Here is a 21,821-nt window from a genome sequence, read left to right as displayed (position 1 = left end):
TCTTTTTTTGCCACAATAAGAATCCAAGGTTTAGCCACATGTTGAGTATTGCTTGCAATTCAAGTTCTTTTGTCTCATAGGAGCACTGGAACAATATCATCAAAGGCATTGGGCAGCTTCCTCATGAGGAATACAGATGCAGGGGCTTTTTACTCTGGAAAAGAGACATTGAAAGGGGAATACCTAACAATCTATCAGAAGTGGCACAGACAGCGAAAAAAGGGATGAATGCTTGCTGTCACCAACAAAGCAAAAGCTAGAGACATCCAATGGTGCTTGTGGTGGTCAGATTCCAAACGAGCAAACGGTTTCATGTGACGCATGGTGGAATGCTGGCACTCCTTCCAAAGGATGGTCATATGGCCTCGAGGGGAAACTGGGAAGTGTTTGGAAAATAAATCTACTGAGGCTTAATAAATATGCAGAAACCTCATTTGCCTTAGGTCATGAAGTCCCTGACCTGAAAAAAGTTTGAGAGCAGGAGAGTAGAGCGGGGGAGAGTTTCATAGACTTTTTTATTCCTGTACTTATTCTACTGAGGCTTCTACTCTTGGTCAATGTTGGAGCACAGATACTGTGCTAGGTTGATTTTTGCCCTGACCCAGTTATGTCTGCTCATATATTCTTAACCTTTCTTACAGATGCCCAGTTACTGAAATCCCCATACTGCTTCTAGCAGCACATTCTGCAATTGTAAGTGGAGGGCTGCTGCCTCTCCAGTTTTGGGACTCTGCACGGCAAGCATGGCCGCTCCTGATCCACTGGAGGCAAGAGGAAGGCAAAGGCAAGGGTAGGAGATGCCAGAGGACCAGGTCCCATGACTGGGACCTTTAGACCTGGATATAGACTGACTTTTGAGGCTCTTAATAGAGGAGAAAGCACCTAACTTGAGGGCTCAAGCTACCCATAGTCTTTCCTGCAACCAGTTCAGCTCCACACCAGACATGAATGTGGCAAGTTTCAAGCAGTGACTCAGTCTAAGCAGACTGGGATCTTAGACAGTGAGATGACATAGTGATGTCTGAGTACAGTGTGGCCACCCCTGGGGTTATTTCCAGCAGCTCCCATAGATGTACATGTGCATAAGTACTAGGTCAGTTACCTGTGCTGCTCCTTCTGTTCAGGTGCAAGGAAGGAGGGACAAATCCACTTCTCTCAAAATGGCTTGGTCCACTCTCTGATGCTTTTGGCATTCATCACAGCCAGCTAACGTGGGCTACAGGAAAGGGCTATGCTGCTGAGACTTTTTACCATCTTAAACGACAGAGAGATTCATCATAAGTCATGTCCTGTCATTTTCACATTGTGAATTTTAACATAAAGCATTGGGATGCAAGACTAAGGACTCTCAGACTTCATCTTCCCCTTGGCATTAATTCTCCACACACCTTCTAGAGCCTCTTCTATCAGGCAGTGGGATCTGACCCTGGTCATGGCTAAATGCCTCCTCATGATGAGCAGAGATAGAAGCAAAGAAGAAAACCTTTTCCACAGATTTGCTGCTTCCGCATCCAATTCCCTGTCCACTGCTATTATTATTTCTAAGTGGTCCAATTTTTCTCTTGCTTTCCATAGCTCTCAGCTGCAAATATATTTGAAAACTCCATTATGATTACCTTAAATCAGCCATGCAATTTGACTTCTGGTATTTCATTTTACTCCTCAGATGACACTTTTAACTCATTTCTGTTTATTCCTGTAGCTCCCCACAACACTGCTTCCTGCAGGATTATTTGCATGTATTTGTTCATTCATTTATTCATTTATTTAGGACATAACCAGGAAGATGATTTAGCTATGGCTAATTGCAGATGCAGCTGTTTTCTTGTAGTTCCCACACACATAAGCCTCTGATTTTTTGTCAGCACCCTTAAATTGAACTGGATGGCTGCTCACTTGAGAGAAATCTGGAAGCACTGGTGGTGGCAGTTTTGGGGATTCAGTGGGTGGCAATCCTCCCTTTGAATTAGTACCAAACCACTGTTTCAGAGCAATGTTGTAAGCAAGCACCATGCTTCTAAAGGTGCTGCCTTTTGGAAAGAAAAAAAGAAGGATGAGGTTGTAACCCCTTAAGATGTCACGTAAGACAAAACTGTTAGACTGTAGACAATAGTCTTGCTTTAATGCTAAGAAGTCTCCATATTAAAAGTGTCAGCTTCTTTATTGATTATGTTTTTGAAGTGGACCTTCTTTATTTGAAGTAGACTTGGAAAAACCTTGTTCACAGATGCTGAACAAAAAGGTTTTATTTGGGTCTTGTCAATTAGTACCTAGAGTAACACTCATAAAATGATTATAGAATTTGATCGCATTCTTAAGCAATATTAAGACAGCATAATAAATCTCTTCAAAATCATGAAAGGTCAGAATTAATCTTTTACCTCTTGTCTTCACTCAGTTTATACGTGAGTTCAACACAGTATCATCCTTCCCCAGTTTGGACTGAAATTTCCACAGGAAGCTCTAACCAGGCACCCTGGAAAAAGTTCAGTTATACACACCTGGAAAGCTGGTAGGAAAAGAAATGATGGGGGTCAAGTCCTTTCCTGTCCCTATTATTGTTAGTGTAGTAAAGTGTGTCTACCAAACACTGCATGGTCTCCCAACAGCCCAGGACTCCGGAGTACTCCTTGGGTCCTGATAAGTTTGGGGTTTTTTGGGGCCACAGCATGACAAGCAAGGCACACATTAGGAAGAAATTCTTTACTGTGAGGGTGGTGAGGCACTGGAACAGGTTGCCCAGGGAGGCTGTGGCTGCCCCATCCCTGGAAGTGTTCAAGGCCAGGCTGGATGGGGCTTTCAGCAGCCTGGTCTAGTGGGAGGTGTCCCTGCCCATGGCAGGGGGTTGGAGCTAGGTGATCTTTAAGGTCCCTTCCAACCCGAACCATTCTATGATTCTGTGTGTTAGTTAGGGATGCAGCATCCTCTGCCGGGTGTGAAGGTGGCCTTCAGCGGGGGGAGACGGATGCCGACTCTCTGGCCTCACGCTCTGATTGATTTGCCCCTCGGTGTGAGAAATATCCAACGTGTGAGCAGCCAGCGTTTGTCAGGAGTGACAAACAGAAACCCACTTGGCTGACAGGGAGTAAACAGCCCGCTGGTGCCTGATTTCGTCTCTGTGTAGAAGCAAAGCTGATTTAGGCCTTTCAGCAGTTTGGATGAGTGACCGCTGTGAATAGCTGGTAGCCTCTGTTTTGTTGCTTCTCTGTGCTTGCTCTTAATGATTTCTCATAAAGAGCTGCTTCTTCTGCACAATAGGTAGCCCTGCTGCTCTGAGATGAAAAGGTCCCTGGGTCAATTCCTGGCTGGACTTGCAACCCTCTTTTAATGCGTTCTCACTTGGTTGCTTTCCTGTATTCTCCCCTGCTTGTATTTTCCTTGTCGTCTTGATGTACCCTTATCAGACAGCGTGCTGCTTTCGGGAAACTGTCCAGTTTTGTGGTAAGGAGAGGAACGGGGAATAAAAAGACACAGGTACTAGTCTAGCTCTCACAAGATCTTGTTCTATGACCTTGGGTGAATCCTTAAATGCCCTTGTGCCATTGTTTTCCTTTCTAATATTAAGAGAGAACAACAAATTCCTAACATAGAGGTATTGCGAGGCTTATCACTCCAAAGATTTTTAAAGTGCTCTGAGATTGGAAAGTGGGAAAAACATATTTAAGAGATAATTAGTGGCACCAGTTTTGCTGTTGATTATTAGATTTAGTTAATAATTAGCACCTGCATAAATTCATTGAGATATGTCAATCCCATTTACTAGCATTAAAGAACTTAAGACACATAATGCAGGAATGCATCTCCCACAATAAAAAATTTCCTTCCTACCTAGGCAGTATATTATTCATGAAGGCAAACTACTATGTACCCCAAAAAGGACTGGGGTGTTACTCTGTCTCTCTGTGTATAAAAGTCTCACAAGCAAATTCTGTATAAAGGTTAACACCAGTTTGGACTAAGAACACTTCATGTAAGGGAATGACGTTATTCATATAGCTTTATCATCAATAAAGCACGTAGCATTATTTGTGTGAATCATTATTAACTACCATCAGTCTGCATTTGTTTAGGTATGTTTTTTTTTCATAAAATGTATATGACAGCAAAACTATCCAAACTTCTTTAACATAAATGTTTTTTGGGAAAGATCTAAGGATATTGATATTAATCTGTGATTCAATCTGTTACACCAATTTATTTATGGAACGGCAAGAGGAAGAAAATCATTCAGAGGGAAAAGTATTATAAATCTGACATTTTCTGAAGAATTTAAATTTAGATTTTCTCATTAAAAATAACTCTCTAGTTTATATTTTTCTTATCTTTTATTTAAATGTGTTTATAAATGCTTGAGATTTCAACAGATGTTTCATTTGACACCAAAGAAACACTTTTAAATTCGCTTTTGGCATTGATGGTAAACCAGGTTGTGCAGTTTTATGACAAAAAAGATTATAGCTGAGATTGCAAAGCCTTTCCCATTACAACTGCAGAATGGTACATTTGTAAATTTCTGAAGAATAATACTGATGAGCTGCTTTGAGTTTCCAACAAGACCCATCCTGCCATTTCAAAAGCCTCCACAGGGGTCTCTGCAAAACCGGGGAGAGACAATTTAGAGCCATACTCTAACCATGTTTTTTCACAAAGGGTTGACATTAGATGCTTGAAAAAATACGCTAATGAATTGCACTTAGTGAGGAGTAGTGCCTTCCTACTTTGCGGGAAGACAACTGATAAGAGAGCCTCCTTCTACAGTGAGGGCCAGAACTGAACATCTGTAGATAGGCAAACTAGTCCTTGAAAGGTAATTCACGGCTGCGTGCAGCACAAGCATAAGATTTACAAATCATTCAAATACTCAGTTAAGCCTTATCTCTGATACTGTAAATAATCCAAAGACTTTGAGTTGATAGTCTAAAGAGGGATGAATTTCACCCAGTGTGAATGAAGAGATCAGGATCAGCAGATGTCACGTATGTCTGACTAGCAATACCAAATTGAGTTTATCCTTTCCCAGTGCATTCCTGAGTCCACCTATCCGTTATATCAGTTCCAGCTTTACATGGTATTAGCTCTTTCAAAATAAGGAGACAGAGGAAGCTATTGCTTTCTCTTATTGCCTAGGTAAGTGTCCTCAGGGTTTCAGATTAGCATGATGAATATATTGATTATAATTTTTAATCTGGCATGATTACAAATTACAAATCCCTTTGGTTCCCTTACTTGTAAGATGAGACATGCACTTGCATCCTTTCAAAGCAGGATTTCCTTGAATTGATTTCTATATTAAACATTGGATAGTCTGGGGAATTCCCCCACTAAAATAAATATCCTTTAAAGAAGGTGTCTCCCTTAATCTGTACAATGACATGCAGAAAGGATCTTTCTCCCAAGCCTGCACAACGGACACGGGTTGATTTTACTAACCTTAGCTTGCCATAGTCAATCGCATCCACTTTCTGCACCTAAGCTCTGCGTGTGATTGGGAACCATTGGCACCAGAGATTGTTCTGGACTGTCCCTTTGAACACATGCCTGCTGAGGAGGAACGGACTTCCCACGCAGCAGCCTATGACATCCATGCAAGAGTTCACCATGAGTATTGTCGTTACTGCGAGTGTCAAGGAAGGACAATTAATTTGACAGTTTTTACAAAGTGCTGCCCAATTTCTGTAGACTATATAAATCCAGATAGGGGACACACCTGCTTAGAAATTGTGTCCACTCAACATTAAGCGTTAACTGAGTAGACACATATTTCCTCTTTGCTGAAGTTATAAAGCACAATGGTGATTTTCTTTTATAGGAGGAGGCAGCAACAGGTTTGTACTTCTAAAGGAAAATGTGGATGGACATGAAAATGGAAAGGCAGAGCCCTGTCTGGTGTAACCCAGCCTCTCCATCTTGTCTCCAGGAAAGCTGCACAGGGATCTAATCCCTGATCTCCTGCCCAGGGGCTGGCATTTCATTAGTAAAAGAGAGCGGATTGGACCCTAACTCCTGAGTTTAATGGGGTTTGGATTATTTTTTTTCCTTTCTACTTTTATAGATATCCATTAGTGATATTCTGTACTTGTAAGTCCAAATTCAATTTCTGGAAAGCCTGCATCCCAGGCATGATCTGATCCAAGGTCTCAGTTTAACCCGTGGCTATTTCAAACTGTAGATCAAAAGTCATGTCTCAGTGGAGATTTTTGATGATTACTGATTCCAATAGCAAACAAGTGCCTTGAACTTTTGTCTTTATTTAGATGCTCTTGGAAAAATAGGTATCTCAGTGGACAGGGTGAACACAGGGATAATATTAGACAAGAAAAAAAAAAAGTAGTTGTTTTTTCTTCTTTCATATCTCAAATTATAATTTGTAATCCTTTGACCTGCTGTCATGGGGATGTGCTCCATTCATTTCATAGAGAAGCCCAGATCAAGGAATATGGCTTTGTCAGCAGCCTCTGGTAGACTGGTGCTCCATCAAAAAGCAGAGATAAATGAGAGAGACTGCTGGGGAACCAGAGACAGGTATTTGGACCAGGCTTAACAGTGACCAAAGTGAATGGATTGGGAGATGCTGGGGTGAACTACCCAGCTTTGTAGTAATGCAAAAATACAGGACAAAATAGACTACAACCCATATTATGAAACAGAAGAGGAAGTCATCAGAGATGACTGGTCTCACTATTGCCCTGAAACCTCTCTGCACCATCCCCAACTCTGCCATAGATTAGGTTTTGGGTTTTATTTTTTTTTCCTTGGGAGAGACATTTTCTCTCTTTGCAATAACAATGGAAATAGACAAGTAACATGAATAACAAGTGAATGTAAAAGAAATTTCCACACCAAACCCAGTTATGGAAGGAGCAGAGCTATTTGAATCACACAGCCTTAAACACTTTCACACAATATCAGCATTCTTCCAGCAGTAGAAACTCCAGCGGGAAAAGTTTGGTGTTTGACTCTCTGAGGTGTGTGTGTGGGAGCACGTGTGTGTGTAGTGAAGAAAGAAGGGAGGAAAAATAATTCAATAAAGCATTTATTTTTCAGGTATGCATGCTCTTCCCTTCTTTAAAGAAGAGTTCTCATCTCTCTGAGCTCTGCTAGAAAAAAGGTGTCAGGCGAGCTGGCGTGAGGTGCCTGTTCCTCACTCCAGCAGCCATCACTGTCACCCCTCACAACCACCTGCGGGCTGCTCAGCACCCTTCACCCCCACAGCAGTGCCACCTTTCTCATTCTCCTTCAAAGGTCACAGAGGGGCAGGCGCAGGCTAGCCTCCAGGCTCCATCACACAATGAAGAAACACACACTATCTGCTGGAAGGCAATCCCCAAACTCTCTTTTTCTGAAATAAATTAGTTCATTTTGACAGGCTGTTTTTAAGAGGTTCAAAACCCTTTTGAGGCAAGTTAAATCACTTCCTCGGCCCTATTAGTTCTCTTGGCCTGACTGTCAAGCTTTCATGTTATCCACATCTTGATTTTATCCCCAAAATGTCTCTGATGCACTACCAGAGTGAACATCATCTAGTTCTCCACTTCACCTAAGGAGCCTGGCTTTTTTTTTTTCATGAAGACTTACATCAGAGACAGGACTCAGCCCATAACAAACCCCACATCTTTTGGTTATGTTGCTTTTTTTCTCTACGTGAATTCAGTGGCAGTGCAGTGAGCCAGACTGCCATCCTGGAAAGCAAAGCATCCTCTGCAGCTGGATGACCCCCAGCAGGATTTTCCTCCCAGAAATGCCTTCCCCCTGCTCTGCATTGACAGGTGAAATCTGGAAAGTCTGGGCTAGATGATCTCCAGCGGTCCCTTCCAACCCTATGATTCTATGACTCTATGATTCCCCAGCACCATGAGCTGTACGATGGGTACCACTGACCAACCCTCTGCCCCCTTAAGCGTCCCTTTACCACTGCAAAGCACAGCTGATGTGACTGCATGGAGGGCTGGGAGGGAAGCAACTAACATGAAAAACTCTTACACTCACAAAACGCCTGTCTTTTTTGTGAACCCACATGCCTTGGTTTGTTGTTGTTCTCTGTTTTGTTTAAAACAAAGACCATTGTCATTTTGGTATAAAATTTTGTCTGTATCCAGCCTCCAGTGGATTTCATAGGGAAGCTTGGGGCTGTATTCCCTAACCAGCTTCAAGAACCTCATCCTATGGACCAGCAGGATGTCAAAATTTGACATGGCTGTAAGAAACATGCAAATAATTTTAGAATTCCACCCCCCAAAATGGCAGTGAGTGGGAGCAGGGAGTGAATAAAAACAAGAAGCGGTTTTTAAAATTAATAACATTTTATCATTGCAAATGACAGCTCTTCCATCCACAGTATTTGGTGGCCTATGGCTTTTTCTCCTAAACAAGACTGAGGTCCTTCAAGTGAAAAAAAAAATAAATAGAAAAGACAGAAACATTGTTTTAGAGGTTGGCACAGAATATACAAATCAGATCCCTTCACTGGATATTGCTTCAGCTAGTACCTGTGAAAACAGCTATAAATTCAGGTAAGAAAAGGGAATTATGCACAGTTCAAACTCCAGCTCGTACTACCTTATGTACCAAGGGTCATCATCTGCATGATACTCTTCATTGTGCAGACAAGAAGAAATGGGGATCTTGTTAGAAGAAATCCCTTACCACCACCCATCTCGTCCTCACCGAGGCAAACAATAAGTTATGACCATTATTTTTTAATATCTTGATCACTGCTTCAGTACGATGATGCCCACGCTTTGCAATTACCTTGTCAATCTTCTCCTTTGGGCAGTCCCTTGCTCAGCAAAGCCTTGGTCCCTTCTGGGGACCAGCACAACCAGTGGCAGGCTGCACTGACAGAGACGAAAGGGGGAATGGCTCTGTGCTCGGCTGTCTGGGTCTAGTGGTTTTGGTGCAAACAGTTCCCAGCAATGACAGACATGATCAAAATGACAAAACGCGTAGGAAATGTTGTGTTATGGCTGACACTCCACACACCGCCTGCTGCCACGCAAACGCATACTGTCATTAGAGACATGAAGTCAGGAGCAAGAGTAGGGAAAAGGCATTTGGATTCTCCTGGCTTTTGTCAGTTTGCATCAAATCTTTTGTTTCACTGGCAATGTTTAAATGAAATGTAGATTCATCTATTTTTGAACTGAATTTCTTGCTGGTTCCCAAAGCAAAATCAAACCATCCATGGAAGGTTATGAAACATGCAATGTTTTCCCAGGAGGCAGCCCATTCTCTCTAGGAATATCTTGTTTTGGCTCCTGCAAATGCATATTTTAGATCCACTTATACATGTATTTATGCATTTTTTAAAAGCTTCCTTTTTGGTCTATTAAACACATTTTCTGGGTCAGGCTGTGTCTTCGTAACCCCACTCCCCACCAATCAGGTAGGAACTCAAGTAGCATTTTATTCCTGTATCTGTATCTCCTAGCAAACTGTGATATCAAACATTCAGCTTTGAGATGTCACAGCAGGACTGAGTCAACATTTGTTTAAAGCCACTGGAAGTAGTTCTGACAATTAGTAGAAACAGCAAAAGAAATTCACTCAGGCACACACAGAGCCAGCAAGCAGGAAGCATACAGTAAATTTGTCATGCAAGCATGGTGAACTTTAAAGCATTTCCCACTGCGAAAGCTCTGTCTTCTTTGGTTAGATTAGAGAGAATCAGCTTGACACTTTGATTAGTATGAACAAGAAGGGGCTTTAAAATAATTAGTAACTCTGCACTTCAGTCCACCTCTTGCATTCGAGGTTCTCGGAGAGCTTCAGGAACGGTCACTCATGTCTGGCAGTGATGCTGCTACCAGTTCATCCTCACTTCGGAGGTAGGATAGTTGAGACACAATAGATGTGATGTGACCAAGGTTGCAGGAGCCTAGGAGAGCTGCTCAGGGGCCTAGGGATATTTTGCTAAATGTTCATTGCTCTTCAGACTCGTTGCAACTGAAAACTTTTTTTTTTTTTTCAATATAGTTTGTGAATAGGACTATTCATTTTAGTGACCAGAATAATCCTCCATCTATTACGATTTGTCTAGATGGTGTCAGGGAACTACACCTCTTTGCCCATTTTCCTTCATCTATTGAATGAGAATAAAGTCACTTGGCCTTCCCTGAAAATTGCCTGTTGTTATGTCTGAAAAATTAGAGTTCAACACACCAGCAGAATTCCATTTTTGCTTTTCCCCATCATAAAGACATGCTAGAATTTATTTAAAATGAGTGTTATGGCATTCCTCTGTAATGGCAAAGGGCTCACATAGTGTTGCCCTCACAAACAGAGCTGAGAAGGGGGAGTAAGGATATTACACTGCCAAAATGTCTCCTTCTCTTCAGCACTTCGTGAGGCCACAGAGCCTTTTGTACTTTCTTTCATGATACTTTCACAGCATGGGGTGCAGCTGCTGTATTTACATAATGCCCGAACAAGAGCTTTAATTGTCCTTCAGAAAGGAAGATGCAGAGGAAAAGGCAGGAGGGGAAGACCTGAAGGGCCACAGCTCCTGCTATGGGGAAAGCAAACCTAGTGTCCTCCCTCATGATGAGCTGGGGACGCAACTATCATATCCTCTTCTATTCGCTAGCCCAGCACGCAGCAAAGACACTCTTTTTCTTAGTTTGCCAGCAGTATCACTTTTAGCCAGGCATGGGAAACACAGAGGGATCTGCGGCAGAGGCGGTAGCACCTCAGCACGGATGGCCACCGACCTTTATGAACAAGAGGGCTAGCGCAGTGACCGCTGGACAGCCAGTCCTCAAGGGGGCTCGGGGAGCATGTGAAGGCACAAAGGACAGGCTTAACTGCTGTGATATCTGGCTCATAGGGTTGCTTTTTTTTTCCTTTGTATTGTACCCTGAGATCACTAAAGTACCTGCTGGCAGCTATTTCCTCCTCTGTACCTCACAGAGAAGACACGCTGCTCTTTTGTGGTGACTTGGCTTTTGTTTGTTCTTGGCTTTTGTGCTCTCCAAATCAAAAGTAAAAGCCTGTCTTATTCTTAAATAACTGCCTTATTCTTTTCTTATTGAGGATCTTATTACAGGCAGAGGAAATTCTTCAGGAATTGGTTAAAAGCATCCTGGCAGTGAAATACAGCTTTGTTTTGCTTAGCTTTCTTCAGACAAAGTGTTTGCAGTTTTGTGTGCTACACTTGCAGATATAAATAAAGATACAGACCATCCTGTAAAATTACGACAGGGATTTGAAGTTTCGTACTACTCATGGGTACCGGAATCCCTCATGATGATGTCCGAAGAAGAGAAAATAAGTAAACAGAGAAGGAAAATGCATGGTTACAATATCAATTAGCATCCTACATCTGTAAGTAATCCCACTGAAATTGCAGCAAAGTAGTCCTCAGTAGGAGTAAGGGTAGGGAAATCTGCCTTGAACGAGTGCTGGGAGGGTGCAGAGAAAGACACAGAGTCATTTGGACTTGATCGATGGGTAGTAGCTGTGAAATGGACCCCTGGAAAGAAAAGGTATTGTTGGACTTCTTGTCACAATTTAGTCTAAAGACTGTCTTGTTATCCTTGTACATGAGTGGTCAGTATTGGTGGTCAAAGCTTTCATTTTCAGATATAGCTCCTGTCTGCTGCGTCCAGAAAAAGACTAGCTGGTCACACAGCGACTACCTTGTTATCATTTTCCCACGATGCTAACTTTAGCTTGTGGCAGTGTTTTGGTAGTCTTGGGATCATGTCTGCTCTGCCTCAGGAAGACACATGATGACAGATAACACAAGCATGTAGTACAGAGCTCACCAATCTCTGTGTGACTTCTAGATCAGAAGGGAACAGGTATCTCGGGAGAATACCAATCAAACCTGAAGCCTGTATCTCCTGAGATCCCCTGCCTGCTGCCCCTTTCAAAAACGAGCGGAAAGCCACAGCCTGACATGCAGCTGCAAGGAAAATGCTGTTTACACTCCTTGCTCCACCTTGCCACTTCATCAGACTGAATCAGCAATGACCTTCCCCACTGCAGTCCTGCCCAAAGCGAACACCTTCTCCCATCTCCTCCTCCCTTAGTGGTGGAATTGGAAAAAAATATTGTATGAGGCCTCATCGTGCTCGCTGTCTGTAGGCTAATATGGATAACCTGACACGCACGTGGAGCTCAGCAGGGTTATTCATCAGGATGCTCACAGGCACGTGGTGTGGGAGTGTGCAGTGCTGTCCTGCAGTCTCCAATGTGGGCCCATTTTGTTGTTTCTCTTTAGGATCAAGAAACATGCCCTCTGTGATTTCCCGTTCTCTCTCCTCATCCATTCAGCTCATCAGCATGTGCATTAGAAGTACATCCAGAAACGTCCTGTTCTTGTGTCAGTTTGAGTCTCACTGCTCACGCTTCTCCAGCCACCCCCAGGAGGTGGATTTGTAGTGTATGAGTGATAGCTGCCATATTTGCCAACGACACAGGGTTCACATGTTCAATGAGAGCCTGTTTCCTGGAGTAAAACCAGCTGGCCCACAACATAACCAGAGAGGTCCCAGAATCAGAGACAGGTCCCAGAGCCCTGTGGCTTTTCAGAGGACAACTCTGCTGAGGCTGGGGTGTTCGCTTTATCATCTGCGTATTTTTCAGTAGAATCACTAGAATCACTATCAGTGAGTGGGAAGAGTGGCCTAGACTTCTGGCTTCACATACTTTTTTGAATAAAGCACTTCAAGTGCTACTGTAACAGAGCTTTCCTGTATTTGTTTAATTCCTTTTAAGGCAAATAGCCCGCATGGTCATCTCTCGTTCTTGCTGAATAGAATCCAGAGCTGTTACAAGTGCCTGAAAGGCATTTTCCCATGTAAATAATTCAACACAGATCTTGGGCATGTGGTGTCTAGATGGCTCACAGAGAGGGAGTCTTATGTTTGTCATCTGTAGGACTTCTCACGCTTTTTCAAAACGTATGTCTATGGATTTTTTCTGAAATCACTGGCATGGCTTCTAAATCTTTTCAGGTGAGAGGACCAAAATAAGAGGGTGCTATTGGTTTGCTCAGGGAACCAGAGAAGAAATGCTGATCTGTTTATCTCACGTGCTGCCTGGGTTTCAAGCAGCTTGGCTATCCAGAAACCTCTATGAAATGAAGTGGGGGTTTGCAGGACTCTCTCTAGTAGGGCTGAGTGCCACGCTGACACAAGCCGTCCTCAGAGCTGACCCGTCCAGTTGGCAGCTTCAAGCACTGTCTATGAACCGTGGAGACCATATGCTTTTTTCTCTCTCAGATGTTTTTTTCCTAGCGTCACGCTCAAGTTCACCAGAGAAAGTCAGTGCAGGGTTAGCTTATCTGCATCCACATTTTCAGGTCTGGAAAGCAGGTGTCCATCTGCAAAGCCTTTCAATTATCAGTTTATGTATCAAGCCAGTTCATGCATGAAGTTTGATGGAGCAGTACATTGTCCAGATTCTCTGCCTGGCAATCCTTATTAGACCTTTCATTTCTATAAAGAAACAGGTCTTTCAGCCCTGTTCTTTTGTTGTCCTTTTTTTCATTTCTCCTGCCTAGATCCCGTGATCCTGCAACTCCTTGAGGATACTTTTCCCACGCTATTGGTTCCTTTAGCAGCTTTTATCTGAGAAGCATCTGATTTTATTTTTTTTTACATCCTTCTTGGGTTCTCTTCTCTCACCAAAAACATAAGCAACCTTCTAGTGGAAGGTCAAATACAATGGCAACATTCAGTGGCACCAAAAGAAAGAATTTATTGAAAGGAAAAAAGAAAAATGGAACCTTTCCATAAGAAATGTGTGTCTCTTAAAACATACTACAGCAGTGCTGTACACTGAGTAGACAGCAAAGAAGAGGGAACCTTAGTCCTTCCTTCAAAAGGTAATCACTCCTTTCTTGTGACAAAATTACATTTCCTCCTAATCGTATGGTTTTGTTTTAAGCAGAAATAGAAGCAACAGTAAACATCTATCAAAAAAAAAGTTTAATTAAAATGTTAAATACCCTTCCATAGAGAAATCTTCTTTCCCAGCAATAAAACCTCACTACAGAGTTAATTATTTAAAGTAATGTATTTGCTTCTCTATGTCTGTATATAAGAGATTAACATATTAATGGGAATGTAATTATGTTATAAAATTCCTTTTTATTTGCACTGGGTTTCAAGATGCAATGTTTCAATGACATCTGATATTTTTCCTCCTTTGTAACCTCAAGCATACAGGGCACATTTTTTAACGATGATTATTATTATTATTATGGTAAAATAGAGTTTTGAGCGCCGCAAAAATAAAATTTTCCTATTCCTTCCTTTTCTCTAAAGGTCTTGAGTTCATCTTTTTGAATACTTACAGGATGTTTTCTTGTGGGTCTTGCTCCATAAATATTTGTTTACTGGCAAACTGGCTGAATGAGAGATCATGTAGCTTTTTCCTTTCCAATTACAGGTGTAAAGTTTATTCCACGCTTTACTCATAAGAAGCTGCCAGGGGGCGTGCTATGAGTTTTGTGATCTCAGTTCACCACTGGGCCTATACCACCAAAAACAACCCACACCGGCACATACCTCAGGACTCATGCCACAGCCACAGAAAAATTGGTTCCCGTTGACCTAACGACCTGGTGCTCAATAATGATAATATCCCTGCAGCACAGTGAGAAGGCTGGCGTGTAGCTTTCACTGCTGCTGCACCCCTTCCATGGTCAGACAAGAGAGTCAATGAACTGCCACCTCTCTTCAGCAGGGGAGATGTTCGCATTACCAACACATTCAGATTTGGGCTAGCAGTTTGGTTTTGGACTTCGGTCTTACGCAGAAACCAGAGACCACTGATGAGCAAACCAATGGTACATTGCGTCTATGGAGGAGCTGCTGCTGGCTGCCTGATGGCATGAACTGCTGGCTTGCCTGGAGCCAAGAAATTGCTAATTAGAGGTATCTTTTCTACATGCAGAAGTACTTGATCCCGGTTGCTGCTGAGTTCTGGGACGAGGGAGCTGGGCTGTCTCTGGCAAAGGTTATTTTGTTTCCAAGAGAGGCAGTGGTTCCCATTCCTGCATGTTGTGCAGGATCTGCAGGAATCCAGTGGAGGCTCTCGACCAGTCACCATGCTAAGTCTCTGGAGATGACAGCGGGAGTTCTGCTTATTTGGTAGCTTGTGTCTCCAACTACCCCGGGCTGCAAGGCTTCAGTTATTGACCACATCCACAAGAAGCCGTCTTTGTCCACGGTTGGTCTTTGGTAGGAAGAGTCTTACGTTCATACTTCTCAGAGCATCTTACTCACATTTTATTGTATTTCTGGTGGCTGGGTGAAGAGAACAGAACATTATACTGAGAATATTGTTTGATAGTTATAATGATAGTAAATTTGTCTATTAAAAAAATCAAATTTTCAGCTATCAAGTCTTATTTTGCTGAGCTGTCTAACAGCATCTCCACTCAGAAAAAGCAGAAATGAAAGTTCTGAAGGAATTATTAGGCTTCAGTAGTAATGTAAAAGTATAGCTAACTCTTAACATATGTCTGAGTATTTTGAAGGACAGATTCCTCTTTGCTCCTATAGAAATGTTAGGTGACGTCTCATCTAACAAAGTCCTGATCTCTTTCTCCTTCCCTTCCTATTCGTTTGCCTCTCTAAATCTTCCACTTTTTTCTAGATATGGAGCAGTATGTTCTCCTGTAAAGTTCCTGTCTCTACTTGTACATCCTTCTTTTCATGCCTGACAAACCCCTTAGAGTGTGCTATTCCTGCAAAGACAGAAGAATTGAACAAGAACATTGTATTCTTCTTCAATGCAGGTATGAAAGGGACTTCATTTCTGTGCTCTGTGAATGTGAAGGTGGATGTTCCTTTTTCCCACTCTAAGAAAACTTTCAGACCCTAAGTGCTTCAGGTGGGGAGGGTTAAATCCATTGGAACAAAATGCAGGAAGCCATCACTGCTGTGTGCAACATTTCTGTCTCCTACTCACCCACTGGTCCTTCCAGTCTAGATTTGATCCACTCATCCCGTTCATTCTGAAATGATTTCTCTGTCATCATTCAACACTTTCCAGGAATTTCAGTAGTTATTTTACTCGGTGATCTTGCATTATTGCTGCATGCCTTCTGTTTCCCATTTCAGAAGGATCTCTCTCTCATCTGTTTGAGATCCTTTCTTATGAAAACTTAATTTATTCTTTTTTCTCTTTTGGGTGTCCCAGGGCAGCCTGTCCATCTCCCTCCAGAAGAACTGAACTCCAAATGAAGAAAGAGCATTCTGGGTGGATTCAGCTGCAGGAGGAGCCTGGGGGCCACTTGCACACCACACGAGCAGGTCTGGATGCCTGGTGGGGGGCAATACTGAATCAGCAGGACTGAGTGGAGAGTGTAAGGCTACAGCCCTCGGCACAATAAACCTGAGCTTTCTTGACAGACACGTATTTTAAACACAAATCCTTGTAAGTTGTGGGAAATCCTGTCAAAGTGTCTAAAATTGGTTTTACATAGAATGAGAGAAGCAGTTTAAATAGCTAGAAGAAAGGGATCAGGGGGATGAGCAAGTAAGTGCATAACACATTGGTGTATCACATGGAACAAGCCATGGATTTGGGCAAAAAGGCAAGCAGTAGGAAAATGTGAGCAGCATATGCACTCCCTCAGTCAAAACTTCATCTCAGTCAATACTTCATCTCAGTCAATAGGAAAAACAGTTCTGATGCAAGACAGCCTTGGAGCTGGTCCAAGCCCCCTCAAGTGTGAGTTTAGCAGGGCAAAGAAAAGATGGAAAATAGAAGATAGATTAGTGTGACGGGACTGAAATGAAACAGGGTGTGCCATGCAAACTATTCCCTCTGGCCTGCCAAAGACCCCCTCTGTATCCACGGTGGGGGAGTACCCTGAGAGGCAAACACTGAGTTTCCACTGTCGCATAATTCAGACCTTTTCTCATAATTGTATCTTCAAGGAAAATGGTTGCTCTAAGCACCCTGCTGGGTGCCATAACATCTCATATCTCCCCCTCAGAAGCAGGAGCACTGAAGCATCCCACCGTAACACTGACAGATAAGGGCTGCAGCACTCAGCCTTCCCCAGACAACCATCACGTCTCATATTTGGCCTCTCTTTTTCCTCAGAGCATGCGAATGGCTAAAGATCTCCCATCCTGCAGGGATCCTGGATCCAGCGCTCTGCTTCAGCTCCTTTAGGATCTTGCTTGCCCTACCTGAGAAAATCCCCAGCATTGCTACCTTTGCTTCAATGGAGGAGAAGCTGGTGCTGGGACAGGTACGCTGGACAAGGGGGAGCCCCTGTAGTTTTCTTCACCTTCAGCATTGCATTGCTCAGGCTCTTCAGCAATTTTAGAGGTGCCCAAAATTAATATTGGTCACTGGAGCCCAGCCTTTTCTTTTGGCTAACTTTGGCTCAGAGGGTAATTCATCCAGAGTGGAGAGAGCTCAGCTACAAAGTTCTAGGGAGGGTGGAGGCAGTCATGTAACTGTGAACTAAATTCAAATATCAGGTGACTTTGGTGTCATGCAGAAGCAGTGCATTAGACCTGTCGGTCAGTAACATACCTGAATGTTTAGGATATAGAGGGAGCCACTGACAGCTCAGGAGAAGCCTTGCATTTCAAAATGAACTCTCTTCAGGAAAAATGGTTCCTCTAAGCTCCCTATTGGGTGTAATCATTTCTCATTTCTCTCTCCTAGAAACAGTCATTCTAACATAAATTGATATGGAATTGAGCATTAAAAATTCCTCACTGAGTTATGCCTTCTTTAAGCTGCTTTATTAATTTAATGTTTTGGGGTTTTTTTATTAAAAAAAAGTTTTAACTATGTGTACAGGCAGTCTTCACATAATTAAACTAATTTTTACTGTGTATTTTTAAAAAATCTTCTTGCATTTGGGGAAGGTGTTCTATTTACTTGTCATTTTTGCCTACAATTCAGTGTGCAAACACATTTTTTCTCTCATGGCATCTTCTTTGAACTACCAGACTCTCTTTGCATCTTTCCTCCAGGCACCAAAGACCCGTTGGTCCTTGAAGCCATGTCAAATGATAGCTGCCTCCTAGATCTTAAGGGTGTGCTATCTGCGGGGAGAAAACCAGGCTCCTCCGAGACACAGGGCTCACTGGTCACGTCTGCTCCCTCTGCCTTTCATGAGGAGTTTGGGGAACGTGTGTCAGATGGTGTCCTCGAGGGCCAATTACAACCCCCATCAAGGTTCACTTTCCTTCCACCTCCAACTTCAAATCACCCACTCTTCAAAAGCCTTTCTACGCACACTGTCCCGGGGAGCTGAGAGGGTGGCAGACGGGAAGCTCCCCCTTCTGCTCCGAGAAACTTTGTTCCCTTCCCTTTGATGTTACAGCCAAAACCATACCGTCCTCTGTCTACAAAAGTTCTTCTGGCAACAAACGAAGCAATGACAATAAATAGTTGCAGGCCCTACAGTGAACAATTAGTATTCCAAACATGAAATTAATTTGTCCTGAGAATATAGGAACCTTGTAATTTGGTTCACTTTTATTTTATTGTCAGATACGATTCATTTTCTACATGATTTTATGGTTGGATAGGATTCATTAGAAATTTCCCCCAAACCACCTCTATTAAATGAAAGAGTGGGGGCAAGATCCCTTCTATTCTTTTCACTGGAAATATTGTGCTGGCTTTTCTCCTGCAAATGAGCCTTAACTCTAATCTATCCACACACAATGCTCGGCTCTGTAGCCTTGGATTTTTTTTCTCAAGTTTCATTTTAATTTTCACTGCTGAAGAAGATATTTCTCTAAAGATATTCAAATAAAGGGTGAATAGACAGGCTCTCTTTTTTTATGTCAGATTTTCAAAACTTGCCTTGAAGTTAATTTTATTCAATTCTGTGCTTTGTCCCTGCCTAAATATGTGGCAGTCCTTGAAGAGAAAGTGTTCGCATGGAGAGGACTTCTCTTTTTGGAGTAGCCATATAAGCAAGAAGGTACCAAAAATTAGACACCCCTCGAATGCTCAGCCATGGCTTAAATGAGTTAAATTCCCTCCATGTTGAAATGGACAGTGAAAGGACAACACTCCTTTCTACAGGAAGGATGAGAAGTGCTGTGGAAGCCATTTTCCAGCCCCCCGCACAGGCAAGGTATCTCAGTGACACGTCTTTGTCATCACCCCTCTTCAGATATTCTTTTCTGTTAGGACAAAGATCATCCCTTCAATCTGTATATCTCCCAAGTCACTGTCACACACTCTTTTGATTTTGTGTTTGGTTTTTTGTTTGTTTCCTTTAACTGTCAAAAAAGTCTCCTATTAATAATGTATTACTAATTTACCCTGCAATCTCTTGCCAGAAAAGGCAGAAAAGAAAAAATTCCGTACACACAGGATGCTATGCCCCAAAAATAAATAAATAAATGAAAAATGACTGCGTCTACCAGTTCTGAAAGTCAATGTGCCTTAAAAGCATTTGCAATTCTTTATTGCTCCTCTGCCTGAGCCAGACAGCCTGAAGAGCAGCCCTGGCGGGGGCTCGGTGCTCAGCCTGCATTCGCAAAGCCAAGGTTCGAGGGGCCAGAGCAGAACGGTGCCAGTTCAACGGTGGGGACAGTTACCCTCACGGCAGGGGCAGAGCTGGCTGTGCAGGGGCTGCTGCAGAGCCATACTCCCCCGGGGGTCTACAGCCCTGGGCAGAGCCGGGTACTGGGCACCCCTGTTTAACAAGGAAGGATGACCCCATGGTTGCAGCAAAATGAGCTTTCTGCTCTGTGATGCGAGTCCTCTGTGACTTTGAGAAAGGCGTGTCAGCCTGCAACCATAAATATTTATGGATGTCTCAGATGTATCGGGAGGCTTAATGAATTGCAGTTGAGGGTGGGAGTGGCAGTGAGGGAGGCTACAAGCCACAAACCTCTGGGTTGTGTCATAGGATTTCGTGATGACACGGATGACACGGGATGGTACGGCCACCTCCACTCCCACTGCAGCTGCCCAGCTCACTTCAGAGTCAGCATCAAGTAGATGTCAAAATATCTTGAGGGATCTGGGCTTAATCTGCCTTCCTTTTTAGTCCCACATGATGTCAACTGGATCTGTGTAAGTGTCACAGCAGACCTGACCTCTCCGGTACAGTCAGTCTGCGACATGGCCGATGACATGAAAACAGCCAGCATCAGCATCACCTGAGACTTGTTGGGAAGGCCTGTGATCAGTCTGAAATCCTTGGATCTAATATTTATGTTGGAGAGAATTTTTAGCATATAAGGAGAAAAAAAAAATAAATTTGCAGATGTCAATAGGTGTAAGTATACACTTCTGGCCATAAATCGCTTAGTTCACATTTTCTGTGTGTGTTTTCCTGGCAAGAAATGAGAGCAGTGCATAATGTGTGCTAAACGTCCTTCCTTAACTGACTCATTGAACTTCAATGTCTTTCTCCAAAGTAAATGTTCGCTTGTTTACAATCACACAGATAAAACAAAGCTGTAGCTGGTAAGTAAAATAATATTCCGCCTCACTTAGAGATTTCCTATTCTAGAGAAAGTGAATGACTTCAGTTATAGGTCACATGATAAGGAGCAAAACAAAAGAGGATGAGTCCTCTTTTCTCAGGAGGAGAAGGCAAAAAGGTCAGCAATACTGCTGAGGATCCTAATGGATCTTTATCTTATCTACAGCTGAATGCTGGCACAGTCTGCTTCTTTGCTAGTTTGAAATTTGCTACAGATTTGGCACAATGTAAATCAGTAACTACCAACTCCATGGCCGAGTAACTGCTTTCTTCCCAACATGCCAGGGGCTGAAATAGAAATCCTGAGAATTAAATGGCATAAACTTACCCTAGGAGGCAGTGAATTTTCTTGCTGTGTGTTCTGAGCCACTAATCTCAAAACAGAAAGGTTCACTGGAAAATAAATAAAAATAAACAATAAGTAAATAAAAATACATATTGTTATGGTTTCTCTTCTTCTGTTGTCTGTGTTGCTTTTTGCAAACCTGGACAGTTTTTGCAGCATTTTCTGACAGACAAAGAACCCTGTAGTCCTTATAGGTATATATGACTGGACTGTTGCAACCATACATTGTTATGACATGACTTCAGTTCTGGAGTAATATTTGTATTTGAACAGGATGAGGAGGTTAAAAGCTCACAGATGTTCTCCTAGATTTATTTTTTTTTTCCAGAGCACGTTCATTCAGCCAGCCTTACTTTTGGAAAACTCAGCCAGCTATCGCTGATCAGTGGACCAAATCTGTGCTACGTATCTGGTGCGACTAGAAATGACAGCAGAGTATTGAGATGTCTTCTGGTTCTTACCCAGAGGAAGGCCTCAGTTGGAGCTGCGCTGGTGAAAGTTTTACATAATAATCCTTTTCACTCTGTAATGACACATCTATAGCTACCGCAGTCTGAAAGCTCATCTGCTCACTGCTATCAATAGCTAACCAGCTCTGTGGTGCTAATTCAATCACTGGCGGCAGTTGCAAAAAAAAAAAAAAAAAAAATATCCCACACTGCCTACAGAAATGTGCAGTCTTATTGAGCCAGAAGGCCAGACAATGTATAAAATTTTCTTTATGGGTAGGTACGGTTACAGCTCCCAAGTATATTGGATGGGGCCATAAGTGTGGCTTGAGTACTGGTAATTTGTCCTCTATACAAAACCTGAAAGTTTACCAAGAGAGCAGGGTTTCATCCTGTTATAATGATTCCAGCCTTGCCTTTCTTTTTCACCCACGGTAATCTTATTTCGTAGTCTTTATAAATGAAAATGGCATTGCTGTTTCTTCAGTCCATCTGCAATACTTAGCTTACCTGTTTCTTTCTGTCTTTTAGCAGAGTATGTTGACAGCACCCTGTAGGAAAAGAGTGTGATATTAGTATACCGAAGTGG

Source organism: Larus michahellis, chromosome 3, assembly GCF_964199755.1.
Source record: "Larus michahellis chromosome 3, bLarMic1.1, whole genome shotgun sequence".
NCBI classification, from domain to species: Eukaryota; Metazoa; Chordata; class Aves; order Charadriiformes; family Laridae; genus Larus; species Larus michahellis.
The sequence above is the reverse complement of the archived record's forward strand: the minus strand, read 5'-3'. Positions refer to the sequence as shown.